Source organism: Dermacentor silvarum, chromosome 3, assembly GCF_013339745.2.
Source record: "Dermacentor silvarum isolate Dsil-2018 chromosome 3, BIME_Dsil_1.4, whole genome shotgun sequence".
NCBI classification, from domain to species: domain Eukaryota; kingdom Metazoa; phylum Arthropoda; class Arachnida; order Ixodida; family Ixodidae; genus Dermacentor; species Dermacentor silvarum.
The window spans coordinates 170,470,783-170,496,410 of record NC_051156.1 but is presented as its reverse complement, the minus strand read 5'-3'; the positions used below and the strand labels follow the sequence as shown (position 1 = coordinate 170,496,410).

At 46.4% G+C, this 25,628-nt stretch overlaps 1 protein-coding gene across 9 annotated transcripts in view; it reads right to left on the bottom strand.

The window, feature by feature from the left end:
- The window catches only part of LOC119446083 (rap1 GTPase-activating protein 1-like), a 254,894-nt gene that overhangs the window by 152,326 nt on the left and 76,940 nt on the right, over positions 1–25,628 (bottom strand). For 2 of the 9 annotated variants that reach the window (XM_049663881.1, XM_049663885.1), the window contains exon 3: positions 17,888–17,929. The exons of the other annotated variants lie outside the window; for them this stretch is intronic. The gene's annotated coding sequence lies outside the window, so the exon portion shown is untranslated. The remainder of the gene's footprint in view (positions 1–17,887; positions 17,930–25,628) is intronic. 9 annotated transcript variants of the gene reach the window in all.

The following is a 25,628-nucleotide window of genomic DNA, read 5'->3' as shown; positions in this document are numbered from 1 at the left end:
GCCCTTAGAAGCAGCGCCATGCCTACGCTTCCCACCTACGCACAACACACATAGACAGGTGCGCGTGTATAGTCCTGGTTTCAAAAGGGCAGCGACGTGCTCAACCGGACCGAGGCTCTTGGTATAGATCGGGGGAAATTCGGCGCCTCTCTTCGCATATAAATGCGTTACTTGGCGGAGGCGGCGGACTGCTGGCGATGCGGTGCCTGTCGTCGTAGAAAAAAAAAGATTGGTCTAGTTTCTCGCTGAAGAAAAGGTCTGTCTCGCGTCGCTCTGTTCGCTCACAGGAGAAGCTGGACGACGATAGCGGGCGTACAAGGAGAAGGGCGGGGCCTTTCAATGCGTTTCGCTCGGCGGCGCACTGAAATCTCATTACGCGAGGCGTCACTTGGCGAGTGTCTCGACTCCGCGAGACTCTCTCCCTTTCTCTGTGCGTGCGTACACAGTTCGTGTTCGTGCGCGCTGGTCTGTGCGTGTGAGCCTGCGTGTCTGCGCAGGTCAGCACACGTGTGTGTGTGTGTGTGTGTGTGTGTGTGTGTGTGTGTGTGTGTGTGTGTGTGTGTGTGTGTGTGTGTGTGTGTGTGTGTGCGTGTGTGTGTACGTGAAAGTGCGTAGGCGCTCGCGAGGCAGACACAAACAATGGGAGAGGGTGGGGTCTGCAGCACCGACGAGAAAGGGCTCGTACAGCACGTGTGAACACGCGGGAAATGCTGCAGACGCACGCGCGCGCATCCCATCCTCCTTCAATCCCACGCGCTTCAATTTGAAAACGCGCAGTGCGCCGACTGGGCCTGCGTTTCCTAACTGTCGTCATCTGCGGCAACCCATCGTGAGATTGCGGCCGCCGCTGCGGTATTCGAAAGCGTCGGGCGGCTGGCCGCTGGTGAGTGACAGTCAAAACTTTGAAGCGGATGACGAGTCCGAGGTGGCCGCTGTGTGAGCATACGTGGCCGTACGGAAATCCACCTTCTCGTCAAACCAAGTCGAAACGTCTGCTGGGAAGAAACCGCCCGTATTGGCTCTGAATATACGTCAGCGTGTATTATGCACGTACGACAGAGAGCAAACATTTCCGGACTGAACGCGGAAGCATATGCCCGAAGTTGACCATTTAGGCCTGCGTCCGAAAGTCGAAAGAGAGGGAGCGTGTATGTATGTATGTATGTATGTATGTATGTATGTATGTATGTATGTATGTATGTATGTATGTATGTATGTATGTATGTATGTATGTATGTATGTATGTATGTATGTATGTATGTATGTATGTATGTATGTATGTATGTATGTATGTAGTATGTATGTATGTATGTATGTATGTATGTATGTATGTATGTATGTATGTATGTATGCTATGCATGCTATGTATGTATGTATGTATGTAGTATGTATGTATGTATGCATGTATGTATGTATGTATGTATGTATGTATGCGTGCATGCATGCATGCATGCTATGCATGTATGTATGTATGTATGCATGTATGTTGCATGTATGTATGTATGTATGTATGTATGTATGTATGTATGTATGTATGTATGTATGTATGTATGTATGTATGTATGTATGTATGTACGTGTGTGTGTCTGTGTGTGTGGGTCAACTACAAAAAAAAATATGGGGGTGTATGTGCTAAAACCACGATGTGATTATGATCCACGCCGTATTGGGGGTTCCGGAATAATTTCGACCACCTGGGGTTCTTTAACGTGCACCTAAATCCAGGGTGTCGGAACGAAATGTTTTTCGTTCCGGTTTTAGTTTCATTCCACTGAAAAAAGTTTCGTTCCGATTCTGCTCCAGAACGCAAAAAAAAAAAAAAAATTATCCGTAACGGTTCATAACGGTTTCGGTTCGCATGCAAACATTTTCGAAGCAAAATAACGACAAAAACATAGTATTTATTTTTCTCAATAACTTGAGAATAGCTTTCTCAATATTTATGCTTCTTAATATATTTCTCAAATATCTCGTGTAACAGCGCGAAAAATAACAAGGAAGGGACGACAATAGAGACAGAGTGAAAAGAGCGCTGCGAAGCTGCGATTCTCAAATATATTTCTCATAATTTATTTGTCTTTGCGCGCGGTAATCGTTTCACGTGTGGTTTGATAAGGTATAGCGCGAATGTGATGCGGCTGACGACGAGGTCTTGCACTAGTCGCCTCGTCCTCGGTGAGGCCGTCCTTGCTTCGCACTATTCGGGCTATTATGAGTTATGAACTCTGAGATCATGCTCAGTGCACTGAGCCAAGGCACCGAGCATGATCTCAGAAGCGAGCACGTCATCGAGTGTACTCGCCGAAATGCGAGACCGCTCTGCTAGTGCACCGAGCAGCAGGCTTAGATTAGTCGAGCGCTCGACCGGCTATATCGCTCGCACTATCGCTGCCTGAGATTCACGCTAATTCCGACGTTGCCTGACGTCGGTTGTTGCGGATTGCCGACTTTCCCCTTGAAGCGAAAACCGATTAAAAAAAAAAGATTTCGTTTTCACTCCGAAACAAAATAATAAATAATGTTTCGGTTACGTTTTCGTTCCGGTCAAAAATATCGTTTTTTATCGTTTTTCGTTTTATTCATTTCCGACACACTGCCTAAATCTAAGTACACGGGTGTTTTCGCATTTCGCCCCCATCGAAATGCGGCCACCGTCATCACTTACAAGTGTCTCAATAGCAAATGTCACGCGCGCGCAAGCGTACCGCTCCGGACTTGGCAGTTGTTTGCTCTCTTCGAGTTACGCAGCCCAGTAAGCGTTGACAGATGTTGCCATCTGAACATTTGCGCGCAACTGCGGTCGTGCACTCGAATCAAAAGGTAAGCAATCCCGCCGCAAACAACAATTTGCTATCCGCTGCATAGTGCGGAATTTAGGAACGGAGTTTGGATGTAGGGAACCGAAGCAGCAAAAGCGTTCTCAAGCTGACGAGCCAATTATTCAACCCAAAACGCACAATCCTGCAAATGTACGCGCCATGTCTGCGTATACACTGGTGAAATTCGAATGTTTAGAGAGCGGGCAAGGCGGGCCTCCGCGTTAATTTTCCCGCCCTATATTTTGTTGGGTTTAAACGTTCGATGGCTTATAAACACGCGCCCGACATCTTAGTAGCTCGCCGTGTCTATATGAGAGGAGGCGATAGTGACAGCGTAACATTTATCGTCCAACGCACACATAAGGAAAGACGATTGGCTCAGGCAGCCTCTAGTTAGTTGGGTTCATTGTGTAATTTCATCAGCGCGAAACACTCAAGTGCGGAAAGAAAGATAAAAAGGACGAAGGAATAGCAAGAGCAATAGAAAGAATAACTCGCCCGCATCGCTATTCTTATTTAGTTGGGTTTGTAAGCACGAACGCTTCACAGGAACTTGACGGGAACGTGACAGGAATCTTCTCCACAACGACGATGCTCATAAGCAATCGTAAGATCTGGAAGCTGTCTCGTGTTTTTATGTGGTGGTTTCTTTGTTTCTCACGTTCATCATTTCTTCCTTCTGATGAGCCGGGGCCGTATTTTGAAACGTTTCATTGCAATTTAAATTCTTCATTTCTCATCGCGCTTCGCTCCGAGCGGCTGATCCGCGCTTTCTTCCTGTCTTTTTCTTTCTTTCTTTCTTTCTCTTTCTTTCTTTCTTTCGCTTTCTTCTTTCTTTTTTTCTTCTTTCTTAATTTCTTTAGTGAGCCAATAACAAAAGAGACCGCGGCGAAATACCGGGGATGAGAAAGAGAGCCACCAGGGTAATAAGAGAGCCTCGTAATTTTGCGCTAAGCGAAGAGGTATGATCGATCAATTCTGCCACCCTGCGCGCAGCGCCAACGTACTACGTATATCCCCACATACAGAGTTCCGGGAAAGCCTGTCATCTCGACGTATAGACAGACAGACCGACAGACGCCCGAACTCGAAAGGCTACATACGGCTCATGTTCGAAGGTTTCCGCTCAAGGGAGGGCATCGTGTTTCGCCTATTAGCCGTCAAAGCTGCGCCCGACGGTGCGGCAAAGTGATTGCGGCCGTGGCGTGACAAGACACCGACCAATGGTTCGAGTGCGACCGGTATGGCGTGGGTGTACTGTTCTACATCCCCGGCGGAAATAGGCTCGCAACCCTTCCGGCCCACTCGGCGCGCACCGACATGACTCGCCAGAATCGTGTTTCACGGCATCGACGTAAATGACGACGCTATATCGAACAAGGGACGGTGATTAAGCGACCACTATGCATAAGCCCCGCGTATTGCCTTTCATGAAAGTGAACGGAACGCGACATGTTGCGAGTTTGGGGATTTAGGTCATGCTCCCTATAACCGGAGGAAGAAGGGACACTGAGGTTGGCATGGAGGAAAGAAACAAAACAGGAGAGGCCCTGACGTCACGTTTTTGAAGCCGGAAGTGCAGCCATGTTGGTGTGCCATCTCCCTCTGCGCCTCCAATCAGGGGTTCTGAAGCTCGCCGGAGCAGATGGGCGCGAACTTTGAACTTGCACTGTTACGAGCCACCGGAAATGTGTGCTGCCGACGCGCATCAAAACAAAGCCTACGAACTTCTGTAGCAGTTTTAGTGAAGCAGACGCGCTCCTGTGTTTTTCCGCGGCACGTTGAAAAAGACGACGAAGACCCGCGCCGTGATTGTTGAGTGTGATTGTTGCTGGCTGACACTCACACTCACAGACCCAAAACACAACTTTCAAGCTTACACGCCACAATCCAAAGTCAGCTTTTCTCGCGAACAAAAGGTGCTGTGAGAAAGACACCAGCGGAAAAATCTTATCTCACTTTTCAGAGGCCGATAGCAGCAGCGAAAGCTTCAGGGGCGCGGTTGCTATGGCAACGTTGACATTTGGGGTACCCGTCCCAGTGCTCCTTTGCGAAAAACAGCACGTGACTTCCGCCACACTCTCTTCAATACGTCCGTGCTGGCCGGGGCCTCTCCTGGGTTTCCTTCCTCCGTGGAGGTTGGCATAAGGAGTATAGGCTTTTGCAAGATCGGACTCATCCAGAACTTGCATAGAGTATTTGGCGCACCTACGATACCAGCTTCTCGTGAATCCGCTGCATTTTATTAACTGGGCCTGTTAGCTTCTTCTGCCCTGGTTCTTGTGCTTTGAAAATTGGGACGATGTTCTATTAAAAAAAGGAAAGTTATAGGGGAGTGCAAATACCAGGCCATGTTGACAGTGTTTCGACGGCACCGAGGGATAACAAGACGACTACATCCTATTTGCTTCCACTAAAAGCGTCTAAACTTGTTCTCAACCCGTTTTCGGCTGTATTTCTTACTACGTCGCGATAATATAAAGCTAAATATAAATTTTACCGTATTGATAAATCAGAATCTTTAAAGCAACAGTTTTTCGCATACACTCCCCGGTTTCCCATGTGCCCATCGATATAGGTTTCTTGCCGAGAATAAAGTGGGCCGACCCCAGAGATAGTATATATGGGACCGATCTCGGAGATGGTGTAATCAAATGTGGTTGCTTCGTGGGCCGATACTCACACCGGTGCACAAAACCTGGCCTCGCAACGGTTCAATTACGGTTTGTAACGCGAACCATTCATCTAGGCATTGCAATCCTGGGCCGGTATTTTGTAGCGATGCGTTATGCTTTATTCTATACTAGTCTTATCATCCACCGCTCACGGCCGGCTGATCCCGTTGATAACGTTAGCGTACCGTCGCTCTGACCACTGACCAAGCGCGAAAAGCGCGAAAAAGCATTAGCATCGGAAAGGCATCGCTGCTAAATACCGGCACTGGTGATCCCGATAATGCATTACAGCCGTTCGAGTGTAGTGTGTGGACCCGGCTTCATTGCGTCTCCCTCCGCGTTTGGTGTCGTTGTCATGCCATGTAGGCCTAGCAGGAAGGAAGGGCGACCTCCTCCCACACACAGCCGTATAGCACGCAGTGGGAAAGCACGAAGATCACTTACAGGACAAAGGACACTTATAAAGGGCATCTCACCGAAATTACACAGTCGAAGGTGTCCGCCGCCTCGTGGTAGGCGTGACTGATTGATCACATGTTCGTCCGAGAGGTGCTCAAGCGTTAAACACGCATCACTATGCTTGATGCTTCTCCGTACATGCACCTCCTTTCAGACTGCTTCCATCATAAGTCTCATCATGTCGCATTAGCCGGCAAGCTATCGCTGCATCCGCGCCGCATACTATTAGGCCACGCGAACTCGTGTTTGCATGTAAGCAGAACATGTTATAATAAGTAAACAGTTAAGTAAGCTATCAATGAAATGCCACTGCACGCGTCGTGTGTCTATTTGCACATCATTCAAACTAAAACGATTCGAGGAAGCTTCGCCTAAAGTAGATTCCACAAGCGCGCCGGATCTGCCGTTAGTTTTATTTCACAGTTGACGATGAGCGACAATGTGCGTCAATGGATCGACATGGCATGCTCACTCGGACGCCAATGAAGGTGCAGCTGCGAGATCAAAGAAACAGGAGGAGGATGTTGTTGGCTGCGGGCGGATCTGTATACGTATATAGCCTCGCTGGAATTGCAGGCAATTTCTCCGCCCCAGCGGCGCCTTTCAGCGGAGTTTAAGAAGCCTAAAATCGTATACGGCGGTTCAATGCGTCCTCCTTCAAAGCGCATCGCGCGACGGACGAACAAAGGCGACACGCACAGCGATGCATGTTAAAGTTAGTATAGAGCGTTCCTTTGCTTATTAACAGTCATGACAGTTGCGCTGAAGAGAAGCTCGCGAGGCGTTGCATTTTCGCTCCGTTGGTTCGAAGTGGAGCACGCGTCAGTTGTTTCTGTCCCGAGAAGCCCACAGCCGCCGCCCTAATTAACCGGTACATTGACGCTCAACCTGTCGCTCTCTTCTCCGCTATTGTTGCTGTTTAATAAACGATGAGACCGCGGGACAATAGGCCGCCTATAAGGGCCGGCCATCTCAACTATCACAAATAAATTTCAGCCGACTGATGAATGAAGAAAAAAAAAACCGAAAGAGAAAAAAGAAAGGTGGAAAAAGGAGAAAGAAAAAAATCAGTGCCATTCCACTGTGTGAAGGTGGATGACCAGCGGAGCTGTGTATGTGGTGATTGACCGTTGCTCCGGTGAAACGTCCCAAGTTTGCGGGATCGCGGGGCCACATGGACGATTCGCATTTCTTTTCGCCTGGCGGGCAGCACGCTTATATACGCGTATATGCTTGGCGTCCGCGGCCCTGCTCATCGTCGGTGGTCTCCTTCCGCCGCCGCCACGCCCATTCCCTTTTCTGTTCACGCCGTCGTTCTTATTAGGCACACTGTTCTTCTTAGACCGTACAACACCCGGCCTACCCATTTCACAGTCAGAGATGAACTGAGGAAAGGAGCCTACGTAGAGCATGACGTCTGGAGACAGAAGACACTCAGATTGGTAGGCACTAGTTTGAATACGCGGGATAGCGTACACGTGTATGGTGCGAACGTAGGCCGACGCGGGGCAAAGTGTAGTGTATGTTGTTCTCAGCTTAATATCTGATACGGGTTGTATTTGGACCCAAGATATAAAACTTATTTTGCTGAGTTGGCCTGCTTCACCTCCGCCGCGGTTCGGCCCGGTATTGCACTATCTTCGGGATTTTTGGTATACGAACATCGACCCGCTGGAAACTAGCCATATATACAGCTTCGCTGTAAATATATCGGAGGAATTAGAGCATCATTTATCTCAGGCATCGCCCGCTATGCGAAAACACCTGCGTATGTAGATTTAGGTGCACGTTAAAGAACCCCAGGTGGTCCGAATTATTCCAGTGTCCCCCACTATATATAGTGGGGGGACACTGGAATAATTATCCTTCGTGCTGCCTCTCGCTATATTATATATATATATATATATATATATATATATATATATATGGCGTGCCTCATAATCAGATAGTGGTTTTGGAACGTAAATCCACCTAATTTTTAGTAGCTTGCACTATACTTGAACAGTCCATATGCACGTAACACGAAACAGAGGGATGAATAAATCACATAAAACAACGCAAGTTCACATAAACGTGCACGAAGTCAGATACTAGTACATTAACAATGTATCGTCTTTAAAAAAATGAGAAAAACAACTGCATTATGTCGTTATCTCTGATAAAGTCGCGGAGCACTGCGACAGCGCGTGCCTTTTGAGCCAACGAAGCATGCAGGGCCGTCGGTGCCGACTCTTGCCTGATTGTTCCACCGACCTCGACCAATTAATCACGATTGAAGCATTATTCGATTAAGCGGAAGGTCAATCGATCAATCGCCCAGTTCTAAAACATGTACATAGATTTTCTTTTTCTTTATAAGCTGAAGGACTGCGGGTTTTATTCTTCTTGTAGATGCTGGTTCGTTCGCGCCCCTGTCCGTGCTGTGTATCCGCGATCTGACTAGCCAAGGGATTCCAGAGCGGAGGGTGACCGAAGTCCCTTGCTTGAAAGGGACTCGGTTAGAGGGGAAATAGGGGGAGCGGGGTGGGCAGACCCGCCACTGTATAGCATCGATCTGCGGTGAGAGCCAAGTGTGCTTCGCAAAGCGCAGTTGTTAACGAACCGCGACTGCGGGTGCTGCCGCTGGCTGACTTACTTCCCTTTGCGGCCTTCGGGAAGAAAACAACCGCCATCAACAACGTCGCCTTTGCTCGGCTTTTACCTTCTTCGTACGTCATCCTGCTGGTTCGTGACTGTGATAGCGCAGCGGTGCGCACAGCGGTGCGCTCTTTATCGACCCGGGTGGTTTGTTTATGTTTGCCGGTGTCGCACGGAAAGTGTATACTGCGATTCAAAAGCGAGTAAGGAAAGAAAACCAATAAAACACGGAGTAAATGCGGGAGGTATAAAGAGACGGAAAGTACAAAGAGGTTCGTAACTACGAAGAAACAGTGACTCGCGAGTGACAAAAGCGGCGGACACCGCGCCCAGGTGGCAATTAAGGCTGCTTCGAGTGAACACAAACGAGAATAAAGAAAAAAAAAAACGAAGAAAGAAAGAGCCGCCGAGAACAAAATTGTGCGAAAGGTGCTGGGGCTTCAATGGCCTGCGATAAATACGCTGCATTGCTTGAAAAAAAAAATAAAAAAACAAACTGTGGAAAAAACGAATTCGCCAAGTGGGCGGACGTTGAATTTAAATATCGAAATTGTCGATCGTGTGCGTAGTGAAAGTGCCAGTGGCGGTACGTATATAGAAACGAGAACGAACGAACAATGGCGTCGCACGCACTGGCGCACACACGAACGGACGTACGCACGCCCCCCCGCCCCCGGACGCACAAACGGTAGCGCGAGTTAACGCACGGATGTACAGCATTGCCCGTTCTTAAAGGGAACGCCTAAATCCCGATATATATAAAGCGGACATAAACGCAACCGTTCACGTTTATCTGAAGAAAGGGTCTGATACAAAGCTGCGGGCAGGCATCTATACATACATAATCTGCAGGCCTTCGTGACATGTTTCGGCTGAACTCGGTGGCGGTGTTCTAACCTGGTGTTTGGTTTTAAAGTTGACCATACAGTACGCACAGATGGACGCACGACAAACGAAAGCACCGATGAATTCCGGAGCTATGGCCCTGCAGATACCGGAGAGGTTTTCTGAAAACGTACTTAAGATTTCAAAGCATCCGTTTCGCTTGAGAACCGTATTCCTTAATAACCACCACTCCTTTAACAAGGCTTAGAGACAAGGTTCTGACAAAAAAAAATCTTTTTTTTTCTTCTTTTTTTTTCGAAGTGAGTAATCCAACAGGAAGTATGCGCTAAGCAACGTGCGATAGTGAGGGAAGTGACAACCTATAACTACAGCGTACGCGAAAAGAATTAAGAACAGGAATATACTGACAACATTTCCTTTGCAACAATTAAGAACAGGAAGTGGGCCTGCGCAGCAGATGTAGCGAACGTAACGCGTAGATTGTATAACCAGTGGACGATCAAAAATACAACAAAGAGTACCAAAAATACCGTAAGTAAGCAACCTCAATGGCAGCAACTATAGTCATCACCGAGTGATAAAATTAGACAAGTTGCAAGAAAAATGGAAAGGCGCGTGGAACGGTGGCGCAAATTGGGACGCCAAATGAGGAGAGGCGTTCTCTTTCCATCGATCGTCATTATCGCTGACGATAATGACGACGTAACCGGATGTGACGCCACAAACCGGGACCACCTGCTGTGCATGCAGCGCCCTTCACATACCTTCTTTCCTACGCACGCCGCTCAAGTGCTCTTATTTGTCAGTTACAAAAGCGATGCAACTCGTTGCGACAGAGCCTATTTACGTCTATATAAGCGTCCCGTAAGAATGCTGACGGCATACAGGGCTAACGTTGCTCGTTCGGAACGGTATAAGGCCGAGCACAGGATACCCTTTAACGGACAGAGCGTATCGATCGCGTCTATTCTTAGAGACTGCAGCGTAATCAACCATAGGAAGAGAAGAAAACCGTCAACAACACTGAGTGACCATGAGGGAAGAAAAAAAAAACGAAAGAAATACCGAAAAAGAAAGGGCAAGGACGCCACCCGTGTATATCCGCGTATACGCCCCTCAGAACGACTCGCGGTCACAGCGTAGAATTTCACGCAGACATTTTATTACAGGGGAAATTTATGGCGAAATTGAAATTTGCAGTCGCAAACTATTTGCCAGTGCGCCCGCGGGAAGTTCGCAACGCGTCGCTGACACTTTTCAGGCTTAGCTCCGGGTCATAAATGCGGATCATAGATGCGGTTCGTCAATGATGAATCGCAACGTTAAGTGCTCAATTTTCCCGCTAATCAAAATCGGCGCTTGGATATCGTCTGCACTGGCAGTCATGCGCACCACATGGACAGTTGGTTTTCCGATCTTATAGGCGGACCATGCAGATGTCCGAGAAACAGGTATGTAGCCGACACCACACCGAGGTCCCGATATCTCCTATACATTAATTTATCTCATATATATATATATATATATAATCAGCGATACAAAGTTACTTTTTCAGCGGATCTGGCTGTCACTGCTACATTACACACAACGAACCTGCCGACGAAGCTGCTCGATCAGCCTGCATATTGAAGGCCGCGGCATCAGCCAACTTCACTTTCAAGGACGCGCGCCTGCGAAGAAACCGTCCGTATGGTGCGTGCACCAGAGAGCCCGATTTACGAGTGGAACGGACCGCAGTTGAGGCAAGCCCGACTGCATTGCCTAGACATCACATTAAACCTTCGATTTCCATTACGAGGGCACGGATGCCGCGTCTCCCTCCCGAAGGGGCGCCATTTCTGTCGGCAGTAGGTGGGTGTGGCGTTTATGTAAAGGTCTAAATTTTTTTCGCTTGGGGATGGTCCCCATTTAGGTGATGACTGAGGCCGTCGCCACATGTAGGCAGGCGGATACAGGAACTGTGAGGTATAACCCTATTTACTTAGGGACCTCGGGTATACGTCTGCATGGATTAAATTCTAGGGTTTTACGTGTCAGAACTATACTATCTGATTATGAGGCACGCCCAAGTTGAGGACCCCGGATAAATTTATCACCTGGAAGTTCTTTAACGTACACCTAATGCACGCTACACAGGCGCTCTTTCATTTCGCACCCATTGAATCCCGCGACCGCGTGCTTAGCAGCGCAAAAAACAGGGTACAAACGATTACACACATACACACACACACGCACACGCACACGCATATATATATATATATATATATATATATATTAATCCGGACGTATGTGACTGCGGTCGCCGTTGCTGGAAATCCATACTAGGATAAGGTAGAATATCACAAAGAAGCGAAGGTGGTACTTTTCGGCGTTTACGCATATGCCCCTTAACACTTATACGTCGTTTGTTACATTTTTTTAATACTTTGCGAGAGCAATTAAAGAGTGGAATGAACTGCCCACATCAATACTGATAATACGAGAAAGCACCAGTATAGTATAAGAACTTAAAAATAAGATAAAATTACCGTGAAACATATACTTTGGTATTATGTTTTGCTTTTTATTCAAAACTACATTTTACAATATTGCACTTGTTTATTCCCTATATGTAATGCACTATCGTATGTGCACTTCTTATTTTATTTTGCGATGTCATGTATTCAGTGAGTTTTCTTGTGCAATGTTGTAAGTTCATGTAATGTTGTATTGATAAATGTACTCTCACAATGAGCAAGGTGCTTGGACCACATCATACCCTGATAAGCAGAGGCATGCTGGGAGTGCCCTTGCCGATTTTTTAGTGGAGACCAATCTTATGGACTGTCTATATAAGTGGCTTTACCATTTTGTCTTGTACATTGCGTTTTCTTTTTCTTGTTTCTTTTTTTTTCTTTTTTTTTTTTTGAGCAAGCTGCTCTCCCTGTGCTCTTGTCCTTATATGTATATTTGAAGAAACTTGTGCAGACTCCTTCACTCCCGTGACCATACTGTAGTTACTGGACTGCGCTTTCCTGCGGGTTCCCGTATAAGGGACAATCTTGTGTTCGTGTGTGTATCGTGATTTCAAGTTGTTTTTTTAATTTTTTCCTTTCTTTATTTGTCTTAGTTGCGCAACAAACTTGGGATTTTGGGATAGCTGGCTCTGACGCAGCCTACCTTCATATGCTTTTACAATTAAAAAACAGAAAAAAAAAACAAGAGCTGCTTCTGACACTGCCGTGTATAACGTGTAATGGTCCAACATTATCAGCAAGTGATAATAATAATAATAATAATAATAATAATAATAATAATAATAATAATAATAATAATAATAATAATAATAATAATAATAATAATAATAATACCCTCTACCATCGCGCTCAGCAGTTAAACGCCAACCCTTTAGTCACAGTGGCTTGTGCGAGCCATAGCTAGAATTACCGCCATCATAAAAATGTTGCGAGAGCACCATTGCATCTACCAGTTTTCTAGCGGGTCTCAAACGTCAATTTCTTTTCTCATCCCTTTTTCTGGTTCGTCACAATGAATTACCACATTATTGCTCCTTCCCTCTTTCCCAGTGTAGAGCAGCAGTCTGATATAGCCGCACCAGCTCAGACCGGCTTATTCGCCTTTCCCGTAAATAAAATCTCTCTCCCTCTCCCCACGGGAATAATAAAAAAAAAAACGCTGATACAAACGTAAATTAGCCTTTCCCGGAAAAAGCGCGTTTCTCTCGCGAGCCTTCAAATTTCGCGAATCGAAACTTTTCCGAAACTCATTATGGGCACGCACTCCTAGGCTGCAGTATCAGCTGGACTTGACGTGCGGGAACCTCCTAGCTCAACAAGAAAGAGAGAGAGAGAAAGAGAGAAAAGAGGACAATATTACAGGAAATTACGTTTTCAGTGAAGTCAATTAAGGTCCACGTGGCTAACAGTATTCTCCATGGCGGTTGAGCCACGCGGTTCTGTAGAGTCGGATGGCGTTCTCGTTCGTTAATGAAGAGCTCCAGCCGGATGCGCGCGTTCGTTCCCGTTAGCCTATATTGCGCGATACCGGATGGAAACAGCAGTAGTATATATAGTGGTACCGTAAAATTTCAATTTGCGTTTGACCGCAGCGCGCGAAGCTCTAATGTCATTAGATGGGATGTTTATATATATATATATATATATATATATATATATATATATATTGGGGTGGGGGGCAAAGTTCTTTCCCCGCGATAACTGCTGAATTCCACTTTTGGGATGCAAGTTTTCGTGAAACATATCAGCGTGCTCGTTATATTGACCCTTTTCACGGAGCAGTTTGCTCTAGAGGAACGAGGTGGCGCTTTCGGCGGTGCGCCATACGTTGCCTCAGCGATTGCGCACGAATACGAAACCATTACTGTTTCTCCCGCCTTGCTACTGTGCGATCAGCTGTTGGCAATGCAACTGGGTGTTCGCTAATGCACTGTGCCCAAATCATGCTGCAAAATGTGCAACGATAAAGGGAAGACGTGTGCGGTAGTTAGCTGCTAAAATAGTGATTCGCATATTAAGGAATGGAATCAACCTGTGTCGCTACTGCTATACATATGGACCTGCCTGTGTTGTCGGCCCTTCGCGATGCATGGCTTTCCTCGAGAATAAAAAAAGAATTCATCCGCCAACGCTGTATAGCTTACCTCCAAAGAAAGGACTTCTCCGGAACGTCGGTACTTAAGAGTGAGTACCGCTCGTTACAAAAGGAAGTAGCACCACTTACTGGCATAGTAAGTTTCTCGCACGTTATCTACACACATCCACCCCTACTCGCACGCAAACTTACGCCCACCCTATCGCCAACGTATCAATAATAAGTGAATGAGCGCACACTTGAATCAATGTGCCGAAGCAGGAGCGACGGCGACTACACCGACAAGACACGAATGTTGGAAGCTTAACGTTTCGTGACGGTCCACAGAGTAAGCGAGGGACTAGCGATAATACGTCTTTGCTACGAGCTACCGCAAAGTACAGAACACTTACATTCCAAGCTTTGTGCGCACCAAGAACAAATATATCGCAGCAGAGCACAGTCGCGAGCGATTAGGCTGAAAATAAACAATGACATAGTGGCCGCACCGAGGAACTTTACTGATCTGCAGAAACATGAAAAGCCACTGCTTCAAACTGTTTGGCAAATAAAGAACGAAGAGCACACCGATCCTGATTTAATGCATAAGAGGAAAGTTTGAACAACTAGGAATACATTTATAGCCCCGCTTTTAGTACAAGCACCGTATACGCTGCTCGCGCTTTTTGGACAAGGCGCAATGAGCTGTGAAAGCACTCACTTACATGTCCTCTAAAGCTGTGGCCAAAGCTTCGTGTCGTCCACACAGTCACCATCTGCGATATGCGTCGAAACGGAGGTTTGATGCGCCGCACCGGCGTCACGCGCTTGCATTGTAAACACGGAGGCAACATAGGTAGCTGAGGCAAGCAACGGACGCGTCACCACGTGATCAAACATGGCAGCGCCCACGGGTCGAGCGACGGGAAAAGGGTCGATAAGGAGACTAAAGGCCGACATAAAATCAGTAAAGACAGTTAGGGCATTCGAAAAGTACGGGGACAGCTGGGCGAGTTAGTGCTAATGCCAAAATGCTATTTTGATCGTATGGCACTGATTACAAAAAGAAAGTTTATGTGGTTTTCACACCGGAAAGCTTCCGAAATCTTTCTACCTTCAATCTCCATTTAGAATGAAACCTTGTCTGCCTCCAGCGATAAAAAAAAGAAAAAAAAACTAGGCTTAAGCAAAGGCTATCAAAATCCGTGACGTTATGGCGTGCTGGTGCGGAAACATTAGAAAGGCGTCGCCACCAACGTTTTGTTCTTGCATCTTTTCTGGCATGTACAAAGCTTCCGCTCCCGGAAAGATCAAGTGACGTTTTTTTTTTTTTTTTTGTTATTCAAACACGTACAAGCACCAGCTTATACCTTAACGTTCGTATTTAACATATGTTTACGAAGAAAAAGAAGTAACTTCGTGTCCGTTTATAGAGTGGCCATTTTGATAATAACTGAAGCGCGACTGAGCAATACAGCCCAGCGATCCCTCTGTAGTGCTACTTTCAACGCATGAACGATACGTTCACCTGAAACTTCACCTGCTTGTGCTACTCGACCTCAGTATGTTCAAACTAAAATATAAATGAAGTTTTAAAAAGCGTTCATGAGATTCACTTTCGCTTTCTTTCTCTTTAGTATCACTTAAAGCAGTGCGAAGAAGACGAGGACAAGAATCGAAAGCAAACACAACACGGATGAGGATCAAGCAAGCAAGCAAGGAAGAGCGCTGTTGTGTTTGTCAAGGTGAACCAAGAAGAACATCAAGATGAACCAACTCGCCAAAATCAAGTTGTTGTTACTACATCTTTTTCTTGATTTCCTATTTTCATGACTGAGTTTTTTGCTGCTCTACAACGCAGTCGCCTGCGTCGCGAACGGGAACGTTTTAGCGGCAATCAAGATTATGCGCTGCGCAGTATAATATTACCTAACACGGGTCGGATCCGCCGGAGCGATGACGTCATGCCAGAAATTATGCGAAGACAGCGCGCGTCAGGTGATTACTCAGTGTTCGTGCGTGGGCGCGCTGCTGCCGCTAGATCCGCGTATCAAAGGTCGCGGTGCCGCGCGTACGTCACTTGTCCTCTCTGGGCCTTCCTGCAACAACATCAGCGCGGGCCTTGCGGCATCAACGCAACGGGCAACGCACCAAAGATGATGGTTTGTAACGGAACCCAACGATTATCCAGGGCGACGCTCACGAACTCAACCGCGCAGTAAACTAAACAAAGCGAGCGATGGCCGGAAGGAAGCTAAGAAAGAAAGCCACGAAGCTTAACGCCCGTTCATCAAGATACCACTGCCGCTACGGGGCCCTGCTAACATACTAGGGCTCCCGATTACAACATTCCAATGTTGCATGAGATGTACCCGACTAAGTACCTGAATGAATGATTGAATGAATGAAACTTTATATCACTCTTCACAAGTGAATGGGACAGCAGGCGAAAAACTACAGTGTTGTATCTTGAGTGTGCCTGTGGCACCATACGTAACCTCGGCGCGACAGCGCGCAATCAAACATCAGATTGCACAGTTGGGAATTACAACTGAGGCAGCATAAATGCACTTATACACAAAATAACTGAAAGTAAGAATTGCAGTTAAAGCGCGAAATCTATAGACATAGCATTTACAAAGCACTTCTTGTAAATCGGACGACTCCTGTCTCACACGCCGCTAAACTCCGGCCGTCTGGGTGTATGATCAACTCGCGAATCAAGTGGAGTCCATGTGTTCACGCGAACCCAACGTTCGCTCGCAAACCCCCAATAAGACCTGGCCGAAACTGACCCTTTGATACTAGATGGCGCGCTCATTACTGTAAAATTAAGCACCTGGCGTAAGGGCTAGCACACAAGGTCCCCTGTCCGGCGTTGACGGGCCCTGTAGTTTAAGCTGTTTCAAGAAATAACTATTTTTTCCGCATCGTGCTAAACCAAGCAAGATAGAAAACATTGTAAACATCTAAATAAAGTTTCGTTCATTCATTAATTCACCTCTGACCAACGAAGCTGCTGCTTTTGCTTTCCCTCTCCTTTCGGTGTTGCAAACGTGCTGAAGTCGGACCCGGATACTCGTGCGACGATCTTAATACTTGGCGTATCATGCGCAACCACGTGACGTGGTTTTCTTTTCTACATTTTTTTTTTCGTTTCATTGATGAATCTGTGAATGTGCTTCCCGTACGCTCAGGATGCTTTAGACGGGTTCGTACCCATCCAGAGGCTTCCTGAGTAGACTCCACACAGAGATAGATCCTCATTGTCCGGATTATGTACTTTAGCCCACATTCTCTGGCAGTGCCCTGTGTTGCATGACTTCAACAACAGCGAGGACTGGCAGAAGGCCATCACGAGCACTAAACAGGAAGACCAGTCCAAGGCTGTGCAGAGTGCCCGTGAGAGAGCAGAGAGGCATGGATGGCCTCCCGGCTCCAACATGGGATTAGCCAACAGCTATCCAGGGGTCCTCTCTGGGGCTCCAATGGCTGGTTCTTCAGGACCTTAATAAAGGTGTCTTGCCTTGCCTTTCTGCCTTGCCTTTCTGCCTTGCCTTTCTGCTTTGCCTTCCCACCTTACCTGTTTGCGTCAGCGCCTGGTGAGATTAATATTCTCAGGCGCTGTTAGCGTACATTCAGTCTACGCAGATGCTTTGAAAGATGACGAAGTTTCAATTGGATAAAACGTTTTGTTGACTGTCGAAGTTGAAACTCATTGCCTTCACAGTCGCAACAGGCACTAGTCGTCATAATCTGCAAGGCCGTATAATGGGCAGTAGACTATCAACGACAGCCTATTGACTTAACATAAATACAGTCCACAGAATTTACATGCAGACTGCCCAAATAAATACTTACGATGCATGGAGCGCCGTGCCGTAACACTGCAGATGCATAAATCTGTGTGACACCGCGTAAAATATTAGTTAAAGTTGAATTCACCGGTTAGTTATCGTGCACTATAGTATGTGCTAGATTAGTTACTGTAAAATGCACTGAGTGACTTCGATAACACTGAGAAGTGTGCAATGAGGCGCTGAGGCGCATGCGTACTGCGGGAGCTACATAATCAACAAAAGCCTTCCCACCTCCGGCTTGTAAAGTCACTCTCGAAGCTCCTTTAGGAAAAACCGTAGTCAAATTATTGAGCACGCGAAGACTCGAAAAAATAGCTTACCATCTTACAAGGCCAAAGGAGAATCAACATTGTTTATTCACGCAGAAAAAAATGCCAGGATAGAGCACTGCCTTCGCCATTTTAGAGAGCGCTGCATCGTTATCATCCGCTTCTCGTTGTATCACGAGAGTGCAACTTAATTTTTTTTCTTTCCCAGTTATTCTCAAGAGAAAGACAGAGGCAGCACTATTCTCTGCTTTCGCCGCAGAAGCAGCTGGGACAACTCCTGCGGCGGCATTGTGACACTGCAAGCCACCAAATGATTAGCAAAAGAAGAAGAAGAAAGCCCACAAACGAGAGTACGCGTTTCAAGACGGTACGTCTGTTTTCTGGAAGCACGAGGCTGCAATAAAAAATGAGAAAAAAAAAAAGAAAACAAGAACCACGGAAAAAAAATACGAAAAAAAAACGAAAGGAAGTAACGGAAGCGTCATCTCTTTCGTCCAGGCGCAAGCCCATATCTTTCCGCTTGGCGAGCTCCTCTCATCGTCTCTTAGCCACTCGAAGCCCCGCCTTCCTTTGTCAGAACACTCGAAGGGAAAGAGAGCGGGAGCCCCGTATTTACGTAAGGAAGTAGTCAGCAGTTAGAAGGAGGTTGCAAGGGGGAAGGTGGACAGAAGCACTTAGGCGGCGGGGACCCTTCCTTTCGCTTCTTCCATCGCGCGGACGTCATAAGCGCCAGTTGCGCACACACTGGGACCACTCGTCTCTCGAGGAGCTGCCCGCAAGACGGCGGAGACACACACAGCCGCCACCTGGTTGCGTTCTCAGGCGAAGGCAAACAACGGCCATTGCTGCGGCTGCAGCCTTCTTCTTATAGAGCGACACCGCAGGACAAGAAGGAGGGTATGCGACACTCGCAAGGAAGCGAGAACGTGCCGATATACAGAGCGTATACGCACGAAGGCTCCGGGTGCGACGGCATGTGAAATGGGCTAGCGCGACAAATACAACCGACAACAACTACTACACATACTACTACTACTACTACTATACTACTACTACTACTACTACTACTACTACTACTACTACTACTACAACTGCTAGTACTAACTACTACTACTACAACTACTAGTACTAACTACTACTACTACTAACTACTACTACCACCACTACTACTACAACTACTGCTGCTGCTGCTACTGCGTATACAACAACAACTTTTCGTGGAAGACCTTCCAGTATTGCGTCGCTAGATTTTCTTACATTTCAGTTCCTAACTAATTCGACAATTTACGTAATGTTCTTTTGTTTCTTTATTAGTGTTACTATTTTAACCGAGTAAAAAGGAACTGCCGTTCCCTGAAAATGTCGGCACAGATTCCTCTACTTCATAATAATAATAATAATAATAATAATAATAATAATAATAATAATAATAATAATAATAATAATAATAATAATAATAATAATAATAATAATAATAAGCAAACCGTCATAGCCAGGCTGGATGTCTTCTCCCTTTCCGAAGTGTAATTAACTTTCTAAAGCGCTACCCTGTATCTACCGTTTCACCGCAATAGCTGAGGGGGCTGCATACGACGTCTCCGAAACGAACGTCGACCACCTAGTTATTGTGTTGCTATTCTGGTTGCCAGCGAGAGCCAACTTTCCAAAGAATTCGCTCCCCTCGAACGAGCGACGAGCCTGTTTGTCGATCGTGAAAACATATTCTCGATCGCGAACTTCAACCCTTTGTTGGCCCCACATGACATTAAAAACTTTCTTCTTCTTCTTCTTCTTCTTCTACTTTTTTTTATTATTATCTGAGGACGACTTGGCCTGCAGCGCAAGAAGCTTTTTCTCTCGTTTTCGCTCATGTTGAGTACAAATGCATAGTGAGAAAAAAAGCCCACATATATTTACAGTAATAAAGAAGAAACCCAAACCCAACGAGCAAACAAATACGCGTGACAGTGAGCTGCAGACCACCAGACCAAAGCAAATCAAACCAAGAGTCACGCAAGCAGCAGCGAATAGCTGCCAGTTTCAAATTCGACTCGCGGAGCAGGCATATTTCACTCGTCCCAAAAGCACGACGGCAACCGCAGTCGCGTATTCTCGCTGCCACCGTCGCGACTTCGAAAACAGTGTCGTCCGTCGAAATGGCAGAGTAAATGCGCAGGGAAATGACACCGCACGGTTTCTTCGAGTACACCTGAATGCGAAAGCAGAGTGTTGCATCAAAGCACGCCCACATAGTATAAGGTGTCTCGCAGCGAGCAGACTTTCTTCATCCACATCCAACTGCATGACGAGACTCGTCTTATACATTCTGGCATTTCGTAAATGCAGATCACCTCCGAGTTTTTTTTTTTTTCCCGTCGCCATAATAGAGGGAGCGTTCTCGGTTTTCGTTTTCCATTCGACTTTAAGCTCGTTTTACCCTTTCCTGAGACATATCTTTCGCAACGTTGCCTTAAGAAAACGCCTGCAGGTATATATATACTACGCCATCTTCTTTTAACGCTCCCTAGTTTCAGCTCCCCTTACTGATTTGAAACTGAACGCAGCAGGAAAAAGAAACTAAAGAGCGATTTTCGTCTGTAGCTCCGTCAGAGTTACACGCTTAACTCACTCGCATGTACCCCTCCCCCCCCTTTTTTTTTTCTCTTTTGTACGCGTATAATCTCACATGAGAAATTCAAGTAAGATATCTCCCCGTGAGGTTACCTGTATTCTGGTGCAAGCAAAGTGTGGTTCCATAAACTCGTTTACAGACGCTTGCGAGGAGTCTTTTAATTAATTGCCACCGCATCATTAGCATCTTTAAAACAAATCCCAACTGCAATAAGAGGCGCAACCTGACTGCCCCTCGTCATAAGGTGCAGCTGTTTATATGAAGGAACCGAATAATTAAGCAGCAGTATGTTTAGTTGAAAGACAATTTTCTTTTTTTTTTTTTGCACTACTGCGCAGAAGTGCAGCCCAAGAAAATTTGTGTCGTACATTCTTCTCCCGGGACACTTTTGTCAGGCACGCCGAAATACATAATTAAGACACGAATTGAAAACTGACATGTCTCGCAGAAAAATTTAAATAAAATAATGGAGCAATTAGAGATTGCCGGGAGAGATGTTCATCCTGAAGTGGACATAAAATAGGATAAACCATCATAATGATAAAAATTACATTAAATATTTACGGGCGCACTTTCGATTAATACCATCGAAACGACGATTTACACTGGTCAGAGTGTGCTTACCTCAGTCGTGACGTCACACACAAAACCAGCCCTTGATGGTGCCGGCACCTTATGAAAGAGTTCTGTGCCGGCGTATAATGTTTTGTGATTCCTTTTGTTCGATTATGTATTCTTTTCTTAGCATCCGCCGCTTCAGAACGGCCGCGATCCTGGCTACAACGTGGGCGAAGCGCCATTCGGAACACTGGCGAAGCGGGAAAAGGACGAGAATTGTAATAGCATCGTTACACTATTTTATTTCATTGTATACCCTCAGTAAAGCAATGGTGTACTACACAGAGAAGTCGGTAAGAGCGGTAGAATAAACAAAGAACAAAAACGCAGAAAGAAGCGATGTTAAGTAATGTGAAGCCTGGGGTGATGTCGGCGGCAGTGGCCGAGCGAAATTTTGCGCTGTCTTCGATCGCAACAACCGCGCCGGTAAAGGGGTTCTATTCTTTTGAAGGGCCTGGGAATTAGACTCTGCACAAGATTCTAGTACACAACCCTCTGAAATTCCAAGTTTGTGACAGTGGTCCGTGCGGTGTGAAGCGCAAGTCGGAGGCCCATAAGAGGTTGGCGCGCAGAGAAAGGAATTGTGGAAGTACATTTTGTGAAACAGAACAACGCCAAAACGCCACCTACATGACGGGCATTTCTCAAATATGTTTTTTTTTATAGACGTCACTCTGGCTGTACCGGACGTAATTGTTAAAAATAAAGAGCGCTTTCATTCTGAATACCGTCTAAGTGAACACGTATAAGCGTTTCGTATAATGCGGATCCCATTTACAGATGCAGCGAATTCCATTTTCCGTTGAATTAAGGCATTGTACGAAGTTGGCTTTACCGATGAAAAAGCAGGAAGGAAGTTTCGGGGAATATCCCCTTTTCATCCCACCCTGTAGTGTCTTTATATATATATATATATATATATATATATATATATATATATATACATATATGCAGGCATGAGGCACAAACGCAATCTTCATAAAACAATACTTTCTTCATATTCTTCCTTTCGATCGCCAGAGTCTTGCGAAGCAAGGACGTCTGGTTGTTGACGTTGTGCACACGTAAAGGGTAGCGCTTCCTATTGCCCCCCGTGCGCACTTTGTCCTGTGCCATCATCTCTGATACCATGGGAGCCAAGCTATTCAGGCTGGTTGGTTTCGGTGTTTTTGCTTGCTTGCTTGCTTGCTTGTTTAAGGTCTTTTTGTCCGTCGCTCGTCATTCTCTTGCTGGCTTCAACGCACTAATGCCGGCGCTCGAAGACGCTGCGCCGGATATCCCTACAGTAATCTTATTATATAAGGGGTCATTCAAGAGAGACGTTAACTCAATTTATAGTCGCACACTATTATTTTAGTTTCTTTTTCTTTATTTTCCGAGTCGTGTTTGGGATTTTGGGATAGTCGGCCGCAAGGAGGACTGTATTTTATTTTTTGTAGACTTAATAATCAATCATCCAATCAATCGATCAATCAATCCATCGCTTACTTAGCGTGTCCAGGAACAATCCTAAGGTTTAAGTACTGGCGCACGGATTAAAGATAATTACATATGCAAATATAGGAAAGAAAATATGGAATATAAAAAGACAACTACGAAAAGTAAGTTTACTATCAACTAAGGTCAAGGTGAATTCACAACATAAAGACGGAGAAAGCCAGTAAGTCCATCGACATAGGTAAGGTAAACCGAAAATGACCAGAAGGTTAGTGAGCGAGTGCAATAGGTAGGTAGGTAGTAAACTTTATTGACGTCCTGAAGTAGTCACCTCCCGTTTTCATGGAGGGAGGTCAATGAAAAAAAAAAACTGTAAAGCTGCAGATGCAAACATAAGGGAAAGTGAATAACGAAAAGAGAGACGATTAAAGTAAATGCATGTAAATGTAAAGCACTAAAGCGCATTAAATGTACGAGAAAAATAAGCGGCTGAATAGCTTAACATCTACTAAAACACACGGCGAAAGAGAGCACGTATATACACCGAGAAAAACTAGCACATGACAGTATGAAGCAGCGAACAGAACGACGAAAGCGACCGATGAAAAATATCAAGATCAGCGAAATAGGTATTATACAGATTTTGAATTCGATACACATCAGAAATTGTTTGCTTTGACAACCAACGCCGAAGAATGGTCTGTGCTTCCTTATCACCTTCTGCGAAATCCGAAGCGCGACATAATTAAGTAGCTCAGCGCAGTTCCGGTTTCCGTGAAGGAGCTTATACAAAAAACTGTCAGCCCTTCCACTGGGGTGGAGATGGAAGACCAGCGAAGCTGTACCATGGTGGGAATTATGTATTTCCAATAATGACTATTAAGATGTGATGGTGTAATTGGTTATTTGAACTATTAAGAAATGAGAAATATATATAATCCGATGATTTTCATTTATTTAGTGACCACAGGGACCATCTCCTTATGATCGCTACGGTACACCGCCATAGGGTGTACGGGAAAGGTTGGCACGTTATTCATAAACACGTCACCAACGCCGCGCGCGTTCGGTGCGAACGCGGGAAAAACGCCGCCATCGTCGACAACAGTTCTGCGCGTTGCTGGTGCTGCTCCCCTCCCTCCCTCCAGTCCCCCCAGGGCCTTTCGCGCGACGGAAGAAGTCGCGTTTGCTCTCCGCTGTGCGTTCGCTCCCCGTGAAAGCGCACGTCCCTCGCGCGCTTTCACTCGTACATACAGCATATACGGCCAATGAGTTTTATTGTGACAGCAATTATATGGACACTCCAAAGCGGATTTCTGCTGTCGGCGTCGCCGTTGCCGTCGCCATCGCCGTCGCCGTGAGGTTCCGTATGACGTCAACGGCGATGAAAGCGTCGCCGCGCCCCGGACGCTGTATGTGCGAGTGAAAAGGCGCGAGGGACGCGCGCTTTCGCGGGGAGCGAACGCACGTCGGCGAGCAAACGCGCGTTCTGCGCCGTGCTCCCTGAAGGGCTGAAGAATTAAGCGTCTCTTTCCTCCTTTACAATCACCATATATAGAGAGCAAACGCGGCTTCTTCCGTCGGGCGAAAGGCCGTGGGGGGACGGGAGGGAGCGAGGGGAGGCGACGTTTAGCTGCGGCACCAAATGCGTATTTATATAAAAACGTTGCGAGGCGAGTTTCCCATTCTGATCTCGTCGAAAACCTCCGAGCCGCCCCCAGAGGCACCGGCAACAGTCACCAACGCCGCGCGCGTTCGGTGCGAACGCGGGCAAAACGCTGACGGCGTCGACAACAGTTCTGCGCGTTGCTGGTGCTGCTGCATGTGCAAGTTTATACAGTTGATAAAACTACTATCCTTACTCCGTATAGCTCTCTACTAATTTGCTATCGCAATTGATGCTTCGCCTTTCGGGTGAAACTGCGACATTTTTTATAGTATTTAAGTAACAACTTCACGAAAGCTCCAATTCTCAGAGGTTTCAGCACATGTGTTGAATCTGCATACTTTTCATCTCTGAAAAGAGTTTAGTCATCATTACGTAAGAAGAGACACGCTTAAGAACAAATGTCTTATGAGTGCTACTTGAGCTTTACAATGCTCTCTAGTCCTGAAGAAAAGGTTCAGCGAACGTAAGAATAATATTCAGAGACGGCAAGGTGATTGCTCCTTATGGCTTGCCGGCAGTGAAGCACCGTAGCAATCGGCTCCAACGGCACAGTGCACTAGAAGGGGCAATGTGAGGCTGTCTTCGTTTTGAAGGTAAAAGCGTCATGGCTACGCTCCGACAATCGGGTGGCATCGCGCGCGACCGATGCGTGTGCTAGCATACAAATAGCGATATTCCATCAAGCATTTCTTTCTTGCCTGTGCCTTCGGGGTTTGTCAGGGCTGCTGCTGCTGCTGCGTTGTTCGGCACCTCTTTAAATATATTTGTGCATGTATTAAAGTATGTTATACGTGCTCCGAGTGCAAGTGCCGGCGTACATCTGCGTAGTTATTTTTTTTCTACAGGCGGACACGACCATCGGAGACTGAGCCCTTAACAGCTTCGCTGCAAAACAGAAGGACTGCGCGAATACCTCATCAGGTAAGGGACGGTAGTGAGGAAAAAGTGCAGGCACTACAAGAGCATCCAATGCCAGCTCAAAAACGACGGCGGTAAATCGCTACAAACGTTTCAACGCGATATCGCTTAGGGCCTCGTGTCGCAGAAAATCCGGTGTCGGCGTCGGCATTGCCGCCCGCGGCCGAAAAAATCATCCCCGACCACGCAGGCCCTCCAA